General features: G+C 46.4%; 9 non-coding genes and 2 pseudogenes across 9 annotated transcripts; all 11 read left to right on the top strand.

Annotated features, from left to right (window-relative positions):
• Positions 1 to 193: 193 nt before the first annotated feature.
• Positions 194 to 384, top strand: LOC128382541 (U2 spliceosomal RNA). The gene has a single exon (XR_008323761.1). It is a non-coding gene; the product is annotated as a U2 spliceosomal RNA (small nuclear RNA).
• Positions 385 to 1,215: 831 nt separating this feature from the next.
• LOC128383317 (U5 spliceosomal RNA) lies at positions 1,216 to 1,330 on the top strand. The gene has a single exon (XR_008323888.1). It is a non-coding gene; the product is annotated as a U5 spliceosomal RNA (small nuclear RNA).
• A 3,953-nt stretch (positions 1,331 to 5,283) lies between these two features.
• LOC128382988 (uncharacterized) lies at positions 5,284 to 5,464 on the top strand (annotated as a pseudogene).
• Positions 5,465 to 5,843: 379 nt separating this feature from the next.
• On the top strand, positions 5,844 to 6,007 carry LOC128382021 (U1 spliceosomal RNA). Its single transcript, XR_008323658.1, has one exon. It is a non-coding gene; the product is annotated as a U1 spliceosomal RNA (small nuclear RNA).
• Positions 6,008 to 6,239: 232 nt separating this feature from the next.
• LOC128382535 (U2 spliceosomal RNA) lies at positions 6,240 to 6,430 on the top strand. The gene has a single exon (XR_008323760.1). It is a non-coding gene; the product is annotated as a U2 spliceosomal RNA (small nuclear RNA).
• A 437-nt stretch (positions 6,431 to 6,867) lies between these two features.
• Positions 6,868 to 7,030, top strand: LOC128382153 (U1 spliceosomal RNA). Its single transcript, XR_008323680.1, has one exon. It is a non-coding gene; the product is annotated as a U1 spliceosomal RNA (small nuclear RNA).
• A 220-nt stretch (positions 7,031 to 7,250) lies between these two features.
• Positions 7,251 to 7,441, top strand: LOC128382324 (U2 spliceosomal RNA). The gene has a single exon (XR_008323728.1). It is a non-coding gene; the product is annotated as a U2 spliceosomal RNA (small nuclear RNA).
• Positions 7,442 to 8,272: 831 nt separating this feature from the next.
• LOC128383311 (U5 spliceosomal RNA) lies at positions 8,273 to 8,387 on the top strand. Its single transcript, XR_008323885.1, has one exon. It is a non-coding gene; the product is annotated as a U5 spliceosomal RNA (small nuclear RNA).
• Positions 8,388 to 12,340: 3,953 nt separating this feature from the next.
• LOC128382977 (uncharacterized) lies at positions 12,341 to 12,521 on the top strand (annotated as a pseudogene).
• A 379-nt stretch (positions 12,522 to 12,900) lies between these two features.
• LOC128382010 (U1 spliceosomal RNA) lies at positions 12,901 to 13,064 on the top strand. The gene has a single exon (XR_008323657.1). It is a non-coding gene; the product is annotated as a U1 spliceosomal RNA (small nuclear RNA).
• A 232-nt stretch (positions 13,065 to 13,296) lies between these two features.
• LOC128382527 (U2 spliceosomal RNA) lies at positions 13,297 to 13,487 on the top strand. Its single transcript, XR_008323759.1, has one exon. It is a non-coding gene; the product is annotated as a U2 spliceosomal RNA (small nuclear RNA).
• Positions 13,488 to 13,657: the final 170 nt, after the last annotated feature.

Here is a 13,657-nt window from a genome sequence, read left to right as displayed (position 1 = left end):
GAAACCAAGTGAGAAATTGGTGAATTCTCCATTGACTCGTGTAGAGACGGATGTCCTTTTGAACACAAAACGGTCGTCTTATCTTTTGATAGAATGCAGCTCCAAGTTACTTCCTCGCATTGGACTCTGTGACACCGTGAGCGGGACTGACGCTGCAGAGGATCACTCCTTCAACTCCGACACTTTTCCGGTCATCGCTTCTCGGCCTTTTGGCTAAGATCAAGTGTAGTATCTGTTCTTATCAGTTTAATATCTGATACGTCCCCTACCCGGGGACCATATATTAAATTGCTTTTTGGAGCAGGGAGATGGAATAGGGGCTTGCTCCGTCCACTCCACGCATCGACCCGGTATTGCAGTACCTCCAGGAACGGTGCACCCCCCTCTCTCTATGTTTAATATGAAAAAGAGGCTTAACTGAGTAGGTAGGCCGGTCTAGCAGCACTGACGAGTTTAGATCCATTTCAAGGTTGTTCAAGCACCCTTGAAAATGAGCAAGTTATCTTTGTTTCCTATGAATTATTTGATACAACTTTGGCCAGGGGGATTGAGTCACAGCAGATGGCAGGTTGCCTGTCTCAAGGAGAGCAGACATGCCCCCTGCTGGATCTTCATCAGTATCTCTAATCACCTGCGTCGAATAGGGGGGAAAGTGCAGCGTGACACGGTGTGAGATTTGCACCTTGGGGCGGCACACAAAGAGGGAGATTGTGGGGGCATAAGAGGTTTGGCATGAAGGACATTCCACAGCGGGGCTTGTCATAGAGATGAGTCCACAGGGTGTGTCTGAGAGGCTCTCGGTTGTCCTGCTATGGGTCACACGAGGGGATTGATCGCTCTTTTCATGCTTCATGCAAGGGTGCTGCCCACTGCCCTCCGGACCGCACCGCGGCCAAGGGGTCATTCTTCCCACGGGGGAGTAAAAGGGAAGCAGCACCTGTCTGCCTGTGTACTTGCAGCATTTCCACATTTTGACCCTTGCTCCTCTGGAACACCCGAGTAGGACGTTAGTCCTGTGGCTGGAAAGCCTGGAGCTCTTTGCCGCATTTCACAAAATCTAAAAACATGACAAGAAAAAGTTGGCGCCTTGCTCTTGCTGCGCGGTGTAGGGGAATGGGTGTGGCCTGGGATTCCTTTCACCATGTCGGGGCTCACCATGAAGGGGGTGACTGGGACCACTGTTGTGTTCGTCTGCTGTTGGTGAGCGGGGCGTACTTACTCGGCTTTCTCTTCATCACGTACAAGTCTTTCGCCTTTTACTAAAGACTTCCGTGGAGAGGAACACCCACGAGTTAGATCTATTTTTGGCAGGGTTTGCCGTTTGGCAGAGTCTCATTGTGTTTGTGAAAAGACAAGCGGGCGGCCTTCCTCAGTAAGACGTGTTTTTCAGTGTCCGTTTTACTTTTGCCAACAAGGATGTTGAATCCATGAAGATGTCGAGGCTGGACTTCTCCAGAAAATTGATTCAAGGTACGTTGAAATTTAAGCCAGAAGACTTAAACTGCATTTTAACATTGCCATATAACAAGGGATTTGATTTAAGCTTTCAAACTGCTGTGTTGCTCAGAGAATTTTGGATAAGATTTGAAAATGTAAAACCCCAATTTGCTGTGTTCAATGTGGAGAAACTGACTGACAATACGTTGAAAACCGTTATTGTCAGAATGTTCAATGAAACAGTGAATGCAGATGACATTTGTTTGTGGCTGGGGAGATATTGCACTGTTAAAGGCCAGGCTACGAAAGTGAGAGATGAGGACGGCATCTGGAATTGCGCTTGGAGGGTCCCCATCCAACAATGGCAGGACCCCCAAGGCTTCCAGGGCTTGAAACATCTGCCGTCTATGGTAGTTCTGGGAGAGAACAGGGGCTATATCCATTACCAGGGCCAACCCAAACTCTGCCGCAAGTGTGGTGAGCATGGGCACCTGGTTGAAGCATGTCAGCAGATCGTATGTGGAAAATGCAGAGAAATTGGACCCACTTTTGAAGAGTGCACCAATGGCAGACGATGCAATCTTTGTGGGGAAACAAACCACCTGTTCAGAGATTGCCCAAAGTCATTTGCCAACAAATTGAAGGCTGCAAAAGTCACAGAAAAGAGAAAAGATGGCGGACAGACAGAACAGTTAGGAGAGCAAATTGAAGTTGATGGGCAGGAAAATTCAAATCTCCCTCCAAATCCTGTGATTGGAAGAGAGGGAACAGGTGAGGAGGGAGTGAGGGAGGGGCCTGCATTTACCCCTCCAATGGAGAGTACTCCAGAGGATGGGGTGGTGCAGGCAGAAGGCGGAGCTAGTAAGGAAGACCAACCACAGGATGATAGTGAAGATGCCTCCCTCCCCAATGCCCAGCAAACTAAGAGGCCTTTGTCTGAATTGTCCTCGGATTCTCCCATTGTGTTGGAGAAGAAGGGAAGAGTTGCGGCTCACTCAGACAGTTCATCTGTGGAGGAGCCCAGAGTCTTCCCTTCCGATTCACCCAATGAGGTTTCTTTTTTAACAATTGCTCTGCAATCGACCCCCAGGGACTCCAAATTAAATGCAACATTGCAGCAGAGGCCAACCCCCAGAGTCCCAAAGGGGAACAGAGCTCAAACCCTTCATTTTTCACCCGCAGAGATGAAGGAAGAGCTCTGTTCACAAGAAATTACCTAACTGTTTTTTAAATGTGTTTTTAACACCCTCTGAGTCTTTTAAAATGTCTTACCTGTTGTTTTTAACCATACTCATGACACTGACCTTCTCTACCATTAATGTGAGAAGTGTGAAGTCGAGAGTTAGAGCCCAGAGTGTTTTACCCTTTTTAAGTTCCTTTAAGTCAGATGTGTTTTTATTGCAGGAATGCAGCCTACCGTTTTTAAAACATTACAGACAGTGGGAGGAGATGTGGCCAAAAATGTCAATATGGAGTGGATCCAATCAAAACAAAAATGACGGAGTGGCCATTTTAATCAAAAACCCTCAAGCTCTGGTGAAGGGCAGCACTGTGGTGAGAGACAGTCGGGCACTTTTAGCACATTTGGCTTTTATGGGACAGGATTTCAACCTTTTAAATATTTACGGTTTTAACGACAAGAACGACAGGTATGACCTTTTAGAAGACTTGCAGTCCCACATGCTAGGTAGGGCACCTTTAGTTGTAGGGGGGGATTTTAACTGTATTCTAAGTAGGGAGGATAGGAGGAGAGCAGGGGAAGATTTTAAAGTAGACAAAACATCGGTTTTATTGCAGGGCATTTGTAGAGATTTTAAACTTCAGGACTGTTTTAAAATCATGCATCCCAGAGAGGAGGGCTTCACCTGGTTCGGTGGTGATGGCACCAGAGCCTCTCCCATAGATTATGTTTTTACACGGGACTGCCCACCCACCGATGCTAGATTAACTCCTGTTTTCTTCTCCGATCACCTTATGCTCTCTTGCACCCTTTCACTCTCTTCGGGCGTGACATCAGGAAGTGGTCTGTGGAAACTCAACTGCTCCCTTTTAGAAGATAGGGAGTTAGTTAGGCAGTTCAGGGAGCGGTACAAAGAGTGGCAGACCCTTCAAGACTTCTACGAAACACGTGCACACTGGTGGGAAATGGTGAAGGGAAAGACGCAGACTTTCTTTAGGCAGGCAGGTAAGAAACGAAAGAACAGGGAATACAGACGCATGATGGGACTGCAGAAACGACTACAACGTTATTTTAACCTAAACCAGATTGGCATGGATTTTAATGATGAAATTAAGCAAGTTAAAAAAGAGATGTCAGTTTTATCAGAAATTAAAAGCAAAGGTGTCATTTTAAGGAGCAGAGAACGGGAAATAGAGGAGGGTGAAAAGTGCACACGGTATTTTTTCAGGAAAATTATGAATAAAGGGGGGGGGGGCATTACAAAGCTGAAAAAAGAAGATGGTGCACAACTGAAACAATGGGCGATATTAAAGAAACAATTGAAACATTTTATTCAAACCTGTACAAAGAAAAACCTGTAAAAATGGACATCATGACCGAAGTTTTAAAATTCATTGTAAAAACAGTAAACAAAAGTGTGCTTTTATCCCAGGATTTTACTTTTTTAGAGTTAAATAAATGTATGACTGGTTTTAAAAAAGGGAAGTCCCCTGGACAAGATGGACTTCCCTTGGAGTTTTATTTGACTTTTTGGGACATTTTAGCACCTGATTTGATTACTGTTTTTATGGATTTTGAACGACTTGAGCATGAGGAGTTGCAGATTTTAACTAACCACAGATCACTTGTCTCCGTTGTGCAGGAGCGGGAACCAGTGAGTCCGGTGCGCGGGCTCGCACCCGGCGAGCCCACAACAGTTTGGCGCAACGTCAACCATCCTGCTCTCCCTAACAGACTCCGGGACCTGTCATGGATGGTGGCTCATGAGATCCTCCCGGTCAGGTCCGTCATGCACTCCCGGGGCATGTCAACGCACTCAACCTGCCCCCGACCTGGTTGTGGCGCGCCTGAGTCGGTGAGGCATCTGCTCTGGGAGTGCAGTGCTGCTGTAGACCAGTGGGCAACGGCCGGCTCCTTGCAATTCCCGTACTTACCAGCAAGGGAGGTCCTCACAGCACAACTAGTGCTATATGGGGTGAGCCAGCAAAAAATACCATCCAAAGACTTTGCAAAACAGTGGCTCACCCTAGCCGCCATCAAAGACGCCACATGGACCTCCAGAAACTTGCTGGTAAGAAAGCACATGCAGATCCCCCCCGTGGCTGTGATCCGAATGGCCGCACCAACGGTCAAAACGGCCGTAGCTGCAGGCAGCAGGCCTAGGACACAGCCACAAAGAAGAATCGCCTCTGTGCCCATTCGGATGAAGGAGCCGGAGCCACACAGCAAAAGGTCACAGCAGCAGCGGCCTGGCTCTCTGGGTGACGCAGGTGGGAAGGAGCATCAGGGAGAGGATCTCCTCTGACCACCACGACAGCATCCCGAGAGACCAAATGTTTGGGGGAGCAGAATGAGTTACCCTTGGTAGGGACTCACTGCGCTCCTGCACAAAGATAGAATTGAAAAAAAAAACCCTTTTTAACGGATGCACTCCTTTTTATGGACTTTTAATGGACACTCAATCACATAAACACCTGACATATGTTTTACAAATGAACAGCTATTTAACCTGTATTACCATTTTAGAACAATTGGTTTTATTGTTTTAAATATGGTTTTACATACTGCACATATTTATTGTAATTCATTGTATATACTATGTCCACATGTGAATATTTTATCTAAAATGTAAATCATTGTTTGAAATAATTTGAACGAGTGTCAATAAAACTTTTTCGAAAAAAAAAAAAAAAATCTGTTCTTATCAGTTTAATATCTGATACGTCCCCTACCCGGGGACCATATATTAAATTGCTTTTTGGAGCAGGGAGATGGAATAGGGGCTTGCTCCGTCCACTCCATGCATCGACCCGGTATTGCAGTACCTCCAGGAACGGTGCACTCCCCTCTCTCTATGTTTAATATGAAAAAGAGACTTAACTGAGTAGGTAGGCCGGTCTAGCAGCACTGACGAGTTTAGATCCATTTCAAGGTTGTTCAAGCACCCTTGAAAATGAGCAAATTATCTTGACTCATGACTGCCAATGTACAATTGAGTAGCTATGTCAGCACTGTAGTGAGGTTGCACACTCTAGAAATCTGTGCTCATATACAGCAATCCTTTGTAATCCTTATTCATAGAGCAGGAAGCTGCATGCAAAGTTGTGACTCTGCAGATCCACAGCCTCATGCGGCGTGTGTGTGTTTGGATGATGTTTGGAAGGTGCACCATCGGTCCGGGTGCCGTGTCTGTGAAAGAGGTCCTTGGCTCGGATCTGTACAACTCATACTTACCTGGCAAGGGAGATACCATGATCAAGAAGGTGGTTCACCCAGGGCGAGGCTCAACCATTGCACTCCGGTTGTGCTGACCTCTGCGAATTCCCCAAATGTGGGAATCTCGATTACATAATTTCTGGTAGTGGGGGACTGCGTTCGCGCTCTCCCCTGATAAATTGTTGAAAGAAAACTAAACGCTTACTGAGGTTAGAAACCAAGTGAGAAATTGGTGAATTCTCCATTGACTCGTGTAGAGACGGATGTCCTTTTGAACACAAAACGGTCGTCTTATCTTTTGATAGAATGCAGCTCCAAGTTACTTCCTCGCATTGGACTCTGTGACACCGTGAGCGGGACTGACGCTGCAGAGGATCACTCCTTCAACTCCGACACTTTTCCGGTCATCGCTTCTCGGCCTTTTGGCTAAGATCAAGTGTAGTATCTGTTCTTATCAGTTTAATATCTGATACGTCCCCTACCCGGGGACCATATATTAAATTGCTTTTTGGAGCAGGGAGATGGAATAGGGGCTTGCTCCGTCCACTCCACGCATCGACCCGGTATTGCAGTACCTCCAGGAACGGTGCACCCCCCTCTCTCTATGTTTAATATGAAAAAGAGGCTTAACTGAGTAGGTAGGCCGGTCTAGCAGCACTGACGAGTTTAGATCCATTTCAAGGTTGTTCAAGCACCCTTGAAAATGAGCAAATTATCTTTGTTTCCTATGAATTATTTTATACAACTTTAATTATTTTGCGAGCCTGATCCTAGAATTGCCCATGACTGCCAATGTACAATTGAGTAGCTATGTCAGCACTGTAGTGAGGTTGCACACTCTAGAAATCTGTGCTCATATACAGCAATCCTTTGTAATCCTTATTCATAGAGCAGGAAGCTGCATGCAAAGTTGTGACTCTGCAGATCCACAGCCTCATGCGGCGTGTGTGTGTTTGGATGATGTTTGGAAGGTGCACCATCGGTCCGGGTGCCGTGTCTGTGAAAGACGTCCTTGGCTCGGATCTGTACAACTCATACTTACCTGGCAAGGGAGATACCATGATCAAGAAGGTGGTTCACCCAGGGCGAGGCTCAACCATTGCACTCCGGTTGTGCTGACCTCTGCGAATTCCCCAAATGCGGGAATCTCGATTGCATAATTTCTGGTAGTGGGGGACTTGTTCGCGCTCTCCCCTGATAAATTGTTGAAAGAAAACTAAACGCTTACTGAGGTGAGAAATTGGTGAATTCTCCATTGACTCGTGTAGAGACGGATGTCCTTTTGAACACAAAACGGTCGTCTTATCTTTTGATAGAATGCAGCTCCAAGTTACTTCCTCGCATTGGACTCTGTGACACCGTGAGCGGGACTGACGCTGCAGAGGATCACTCCTTCAACTCCGACACTTTTCCGGTCATCGCTTCTCGGCCTTTTGGCTAAGATCAAGTGTAGTATCTGTTCTTATCAGTTTAATATCTGATATGTCCCCTACCCGGGGACCATATATTAAATTGCTTTTTGGACCAGGGAGATGGAATAGGGGCTTGCTCCGTCCACTCCACGCATCGACCCGGTATTGCAGTACCTCCAGGAACGGTGCACCCCCCTCTCTCTATGTTTAATATGAAAAAGAGGCTTAACTGAGTAGGTAGGCCGGTCTAGCAGCACTGACGAGTTTAGATCCATTTCAAGGTTGTTCAAGCACCCTTGAAAATGAGCAAGTTATCTTTGTTTCCTATGAATTATTTGATACAACTTTGGCCAGGGGGATTGAGTCACAGCAGATGGCAGGTTGCCTGTCTCAAGGAGAGCAGACATGCCCCCTGCTGGATCTTCATCAGTATCTCTAATCACCTGCGTCGAATAGGGGGGAAAGTGCAGCGTGACACGGTGTGAGATTTGCACCTTGGGGCGGCACACAAAGAGGGAGATTGTGGGGGCATAAGAGGTTTGGCATGAAGGACATTCCACAGCGGGGCTTGTCATAGAGATGAGTCCACAGGGTGTGTCTGAGAGGCTCTCGGTTGTCCTGCTATGGGTCACACGAGGGGATTGATCGCTCTTTTCATGCTTCATGCAAGGGTGCTGCCCACTGCCCTCCGGACCGCACCGCGGCCAAGGGGTCATTCTTCCCACAGGGGAGTAAAAGGGAAGCAGCACCTGTCTGCCTGTGTACTTGCAGCATTTCCACATTTTGACCCTTGCTCCTCTGGAACACCCGAGTAGGACGTTAGTCCTGTGGCTGGAAAGCCTGGAGCTCTTTGCCGCATTTCACAAAATCTAAAAACATGACAAGAAAAAGTTGGCGCCTTGCTCTTGCTGCGCGGTGTAGGGGAATGGGTGTGGCCTGGGATTCCTTTCACCATGTCGGGGCTCACCATGAAGGGGGTGACTGGGACCACTGTTGTGTTCGTCTGCTGTTGGTGAGCGGGGCGTACTTACTCGGCTTTCTCTTCATCACGTACAAGTCTTTCGCCTTTTACTAAAGACTTCCGTGGAGAGGAACACCCACGAGTTAGATCTATTTTTGGCAGGGTTTGCCGTTTGGCAGAGTCTCATTGTGTTTGTGAAAAGACAAGCGGGCGGCCTTCCTCAGTAAGACGTGTTTTTCAGTGTCCGTTTTACTTTTGCCAACAAGGATGTTGAATCCATGAAGATGTCGAGGCTGGACTTCTCCAGAAAATTGATTCAAGGTACGTTGAAATTTAAGCCAGAAGACTTAAACTGCATTTTAACATTGCCATATAACAAGGGATTTGATTTAAGCTTTCAAACTGCTGTGTTGCTCAGAGAATTTTGGATAAGATTTGAAAATGTAAAACCCCAATTTGCTGTGTTCAATGTGGAGAAACTGACTGACAATACGTTGAAAACCGTTATTGTCAGAATGTTCAATGAAACAGTGAATGCAGATGACATTTGTTTGTGGCTGGGGAGATATTGCACTGTTAAAGGCCAGGCTACGAAAGTGAGAGATGAGGACGGCATCTGGAATTGCGCTTGGAGGGTCCCCATCCAACAATGGCAGGACCCCCAAGGCTTCCAGGGCTTGAAACATCTGCCGTCTATGGTAGTTCTGGGAGAGAACAGGGGCTATATCCATTACCAGGGCCAACCCAAACTCTGCCGCAAGTGTGGTGAGCATGGGCACCTGGTTGAAGCATGTCAGCAGATCGTATGTGGAAAATGCAGAGAAATTGGACCCACTTTTGAAGAGTGCACCAATGGCAGACGATGCAATCTTTGTGGGGAAACAAACCACCTGTTCAGAGATTGCCCAAAGTCATTTGCCAACAAATTGAAGGCTGCAAAAGTCACAGAAAAGAGAAAAGATGGCGGACAGACAGAACAGTTAGGAGAGCAAATTGAAGTTGATGGGCAGGAAAATTCAAATCTCCCTCCAAATCCTGTGATTGGAAGAGAGGGAACAGGTGAGGAGGGAGTGAGGGAGGGGCCTGCATTTACCCCTCCAATGGAGAGTAGTCCAGAGGATGGGGTGGTGCAGGCAGAAGGCGGAGCTAGTAAGGAAGACCAACCACAGGATGATAGTGAAGATGCCTCCCTCCCCAATGCCCAGCAAACTAAGAGGCCTTTGTCTGAATTGTCCTCGGATTCTCCCATTGTGTTGGAGAAGAAGGGAAGAGTTGCGGCTCACTCAGACAGTTCATCTGTGGAGGAGCCCAGAGTCTTCCCTTCCGATTCACCCAATGAGGTTTCTTTTTTAACAATTGCTCTGCAATCGACCCCCAGGGACTCCAAATTAAATGCAACATTGCAGCAGAGGCCAACCCCCAGAGTCCCAAAGGGGAACAGAGCTCAAACCCTTCATTTTTCACCCGCAGAGATGAAGGAAGAGCTCTGTTCACAAGAAATTACCTAACTGTTTTTTAAATGTGTTTTTAACACCCTCTGAGTCTTTTAAAATGTCTTACCTGTTGTTTTTAACCATACTCATGACACTGACCTTCTCTACCATTAATGTGAGAAGTGTGAAGTCGAGAGTTAGAGCCCAGAGTGTTTTACCCTTTTTAAGTTCCTTTAAGTCAGATGTGTTTTTATTGCAGGAATGCAGCCTACCGTTTTTAAAACATTACAGACAGTGGGAGGAGATGTGGCCAAAAATGTCAATATGGAGTGGATCCAATCAAAACAAAAATGACGGAGTGGCCATTTTAATCAAAAACCCTCAAGCTCTGGTGAAGGGCAGCACTGTGGTGAGAGACAGTCGGGCACTTTTAGCACATTTGGCTTTTATGGGACAGGATTTCAACCTTTTAAATATTTACGGTTTTAACGACAAGAACGACAGGTATGACCTTTTAGAAGACTTGCAGTCCCACATGCTAGGTAGGGCACCTTTAGTTGTAGGGGGGGATTTTAACTGTATTCTAAGTAGGGAGGATAGGAGGAGAGCAGGGGAAGATTTTAAAGTAGACAAAACATCGGTTTTATTGCAGGGCATTTGTAGAGATTTTAAACTTCAGGACTGTTTTAAAATCATGCATCCCAGAGAGGAGGGCTTCACCTGGTTCGGTGGTGATGGCACCAGAGCCTCTCGCATAGATTATGTTTTTACACGGGACTGCCCACCCACCGATGCTAGATTAACTCCTGTTTTCTTCTCCGATCACCTTATGCTCTCTTGCACCCTTTCACTCTCTTCGGGCGTGACATCAGGAAGTGGTCTGTGGAAACTCAACTGCTCCCTTTTAGAAGATAGGGAGTTAGTTAGGCAGTTCAGGGAGCGGTACAAAGAGTGGCAGACCCTTCAAGACTTCTACGAAACACGTGCACACTGGTGGGAAATGGTGAAGGGAAAGACGCAGACTTTCTTTAGGCAGGCAGGTAAGAAACGAAAGAACAGGGAATACAGACGCATGATGGGACTGCAGAAACGACTACAACGTTATTTTAACCTAAACCAGATTGGCATGGATTTTAATGATGAAATTAAGCAAGTTAAAAAAGAGATGTCAGTTTTATCAGAAATTAAAAGCAAAGGTGTCATTTTAAGGAGCAGAGAACGGGAAATAGAGGAGGGTGAAAAGTGCACACGGTATTTTTTCAGGAAAATTATGAATAAAGGGGGGGGGGGCATTACAAAGCTGAAAAAAGAAGATGGTGCACAACTGAAACAATGGGCGATATTAAAGAAACAATTGAAACATTTTATTCAAACCTGTACAAAGAAAAACCTGTAAAAATGGACATCATGACCGAAGTTTTAAAATTCATTGTAAAAACAGTAAACAAAAGTGTGCTTTTATCCCAGGATTTTACTTTTTTAGAGTTAAATAAATGTATGACTGGTTTTAAAAAAGGGAAGTCCCCTGGACAAGATGGACTTCCCTTGGAGTTTTATTTGACTTTTTGGGACATTTTAGCACCTGATTTGATTACTGTTTTTATGGATTTTGAACGACTTGAGCATGAGGAGTTGCAGATTTTAACTAACCACAGATCACTTGTCTCCGTTGTGCAGGAGCGGGAACCAGTGAGTCCGGTGCGCGGGCTCGCACCCGGCGAGCCCACAACAGTTTGGCGCAACGTCAACCATCCTGCTCTCCCTAACAGACTCCGGGACCTGTCATGGATGGTGGCTCATGAGATCCTCCCGGTCAGGTCCGTCATGCACTCCCGGGGCATGTCAACGCACTCAACCTGCCCCCGACCTGGTTGTGGCGCGCCTGAGTCGGTGAGGCATCTGCTCTGGGAGTGCAGTGCTGCTGTAGACCAGTGGGCAACGGCCGGCTCCTTGCAATTCCCGTACTTACCAGCAAGGGAGGTCCTCACAGCACAACTAGTGCTATATGGGGTGAGCCAGCAAAAAATACCATCCAAAGACTTTGCAAAACAGTGGCTCACCCTAGCCGCCATCAAAGACGCCACATGGACCTCCAGAAACTTGCTGGTAAGAAAGCACATGCAGATCCCCCCCGTGGCTGTGATCTGAATGGCCGCACCAACGGTCAAAACGGCCGTAGCTGCAGGCAGCAGGCCTAGGACACAGCCACAAAGAAGAATCGCCTCTGTGCCCATTCGGATGAAGGAGCCGGAGCCACACAGCAAAAGGTCACAGCAGCAGCGGCCTGGCTCTCTGGGTGACGCAGGTGGGAAGGAGCATCAGGGAGAGGATCTCCTCTGACCACCACGACAGCATCCCGAGAGACCAAATGTTTGGGGGAGCAGAATGAGTTACCCTTGGTAGGGACTCACTGCGCTCCTGCACAAAGATAGAATTGAAAAAAAAAACCCTTTTTAACGGATGCACTCCTTTTTATGGACTTTTAATGGACACTCAATCACATAAACACCTGACATATGTTTTACAAATGAACAGCTATTTAACCTGTATTACCATTTTAGAACAATTGGTTTTATTGTTTTAAATATGGTTTTACATACTGCACATATTTATTGTAATTCATTGTATATACTATGTCCACATGTGAATATTTTATCTAAAATGTAAATCATTGTTTGAAATAATTTGAACGAGTGTCAATAAAACTTTTTCGAAAAAAAAAAAAAAAATCTGTTCTTATCAGTTTAATATCTGATACGTCCCCTACCCGGGGACCATATATTAAATTGCTTTTTGGAGCAGGGAGATGGAATAGGGGCTTGCTCCGTCCACTCCATGCATCGACCCGGTATTGCAGTACCTCCAGGAACGGTGCACTCCCCTCTCTCTATGTTTAATATGAAAAAGAGACTTAACTGAGTAGGTAGGCCGGTCTAGCAGCACTGACGAGTTTAGATCCATTTCAAGGTTGTTCAAGCACCCTTGAAAATGAGCAAATTATCTTGACTCATGACTGCCAATGTACAATTGAGTAGCTATGTCAGCACTGTAGTGAGGTTGCACACTCTAGAAATCTGTGCTCATATACAGCAATCCTTTGTAATCCTTATTCATAGAGCAGGAAGCTGCATGCAAAGTTGTGACTCTGCAGATCCACAGCCTCATGCGGCGTGTGTGTGTTTGGATGATGTTTGGAAGGTGCACCATCGGTCCGGGTGCCGTGTCTGTGAAAGACGTCCTTGGCTCGGATCTGTACAACTCATACTTACCTGGCAAGGGAGATACCATGATCAAGAAGGTGGTTCACCCAGGGCGAGGCTCAACCATTGCACTCCGGTTGTGCTGACCTCTGCGAATTCCCCAAATGTGGGAATCTCGATTACATAATTTCTGGTAGTGGGGGACTGCGTTCGCGCTCTCCCCTGATAAATTGTTGAAAGAAAACTAAACGCTTACTGAGGTTAGAAACCAAGTGAGAAATTGGTGAATTCTCCATTGACTCGTGTAGAGGCGGATGTCCTTTTGAACACAAAACGGTCGTCTTATCTTTTGATAGAATGCAGCTCCAAGTTACTTCCTCGCATTGGACTCTGTGACACCGTGAGCGGGACTGACGCTGCAGAGGATCACTCCTTCAACTCCGACACTTTTCCGGTCATCGCTTCTCGGCCTTTTGGCTAAGATCAAGTGTAGTATCTGTTCTTATCAGTTTAATATCTGATACGTCCCCTACCCGGGGACCATATATTAAATTGCTTTTTGGAGCAGGGAGATGGAATAGGGGCTTGCTCCGTCCACTCCACGCATCGACCCGGTATTGCAGTACCTCCAGGAACGGTGCACCCCCCTCTCTCTATGTTTAATATGAAAAAGAGGCTTAACTGAGTAGGTAGGCCGGTCTAGCAGCACTGACGAGTTTAGATCCATTTCAAGGTTGTTCAAGCACCCTTGAAAATGAGCAAATTATCTTTGTTTCCTATGAATTATTTTATACAACTTTAATTATTTTGCGAGCCTG

This window comes from Scomber japonicus, chromosome 2 (assembly GCF_027409825.1).
Source record: "Scomber japonicus isolate fScoJap1 chromosome 2, fScoJap1.pri, whole genome shotgun sequence".
In the NCBI taxonomy this organism is placed as follows: Eukaryota; Metazoa; Chordata; class Actinopteri; order Scombriformes; family Scombridae; genus Scomber; species Scomber japonicus.
This window is presented reverse-complemented; position numbering and strand designations above follow the sequence as displayed.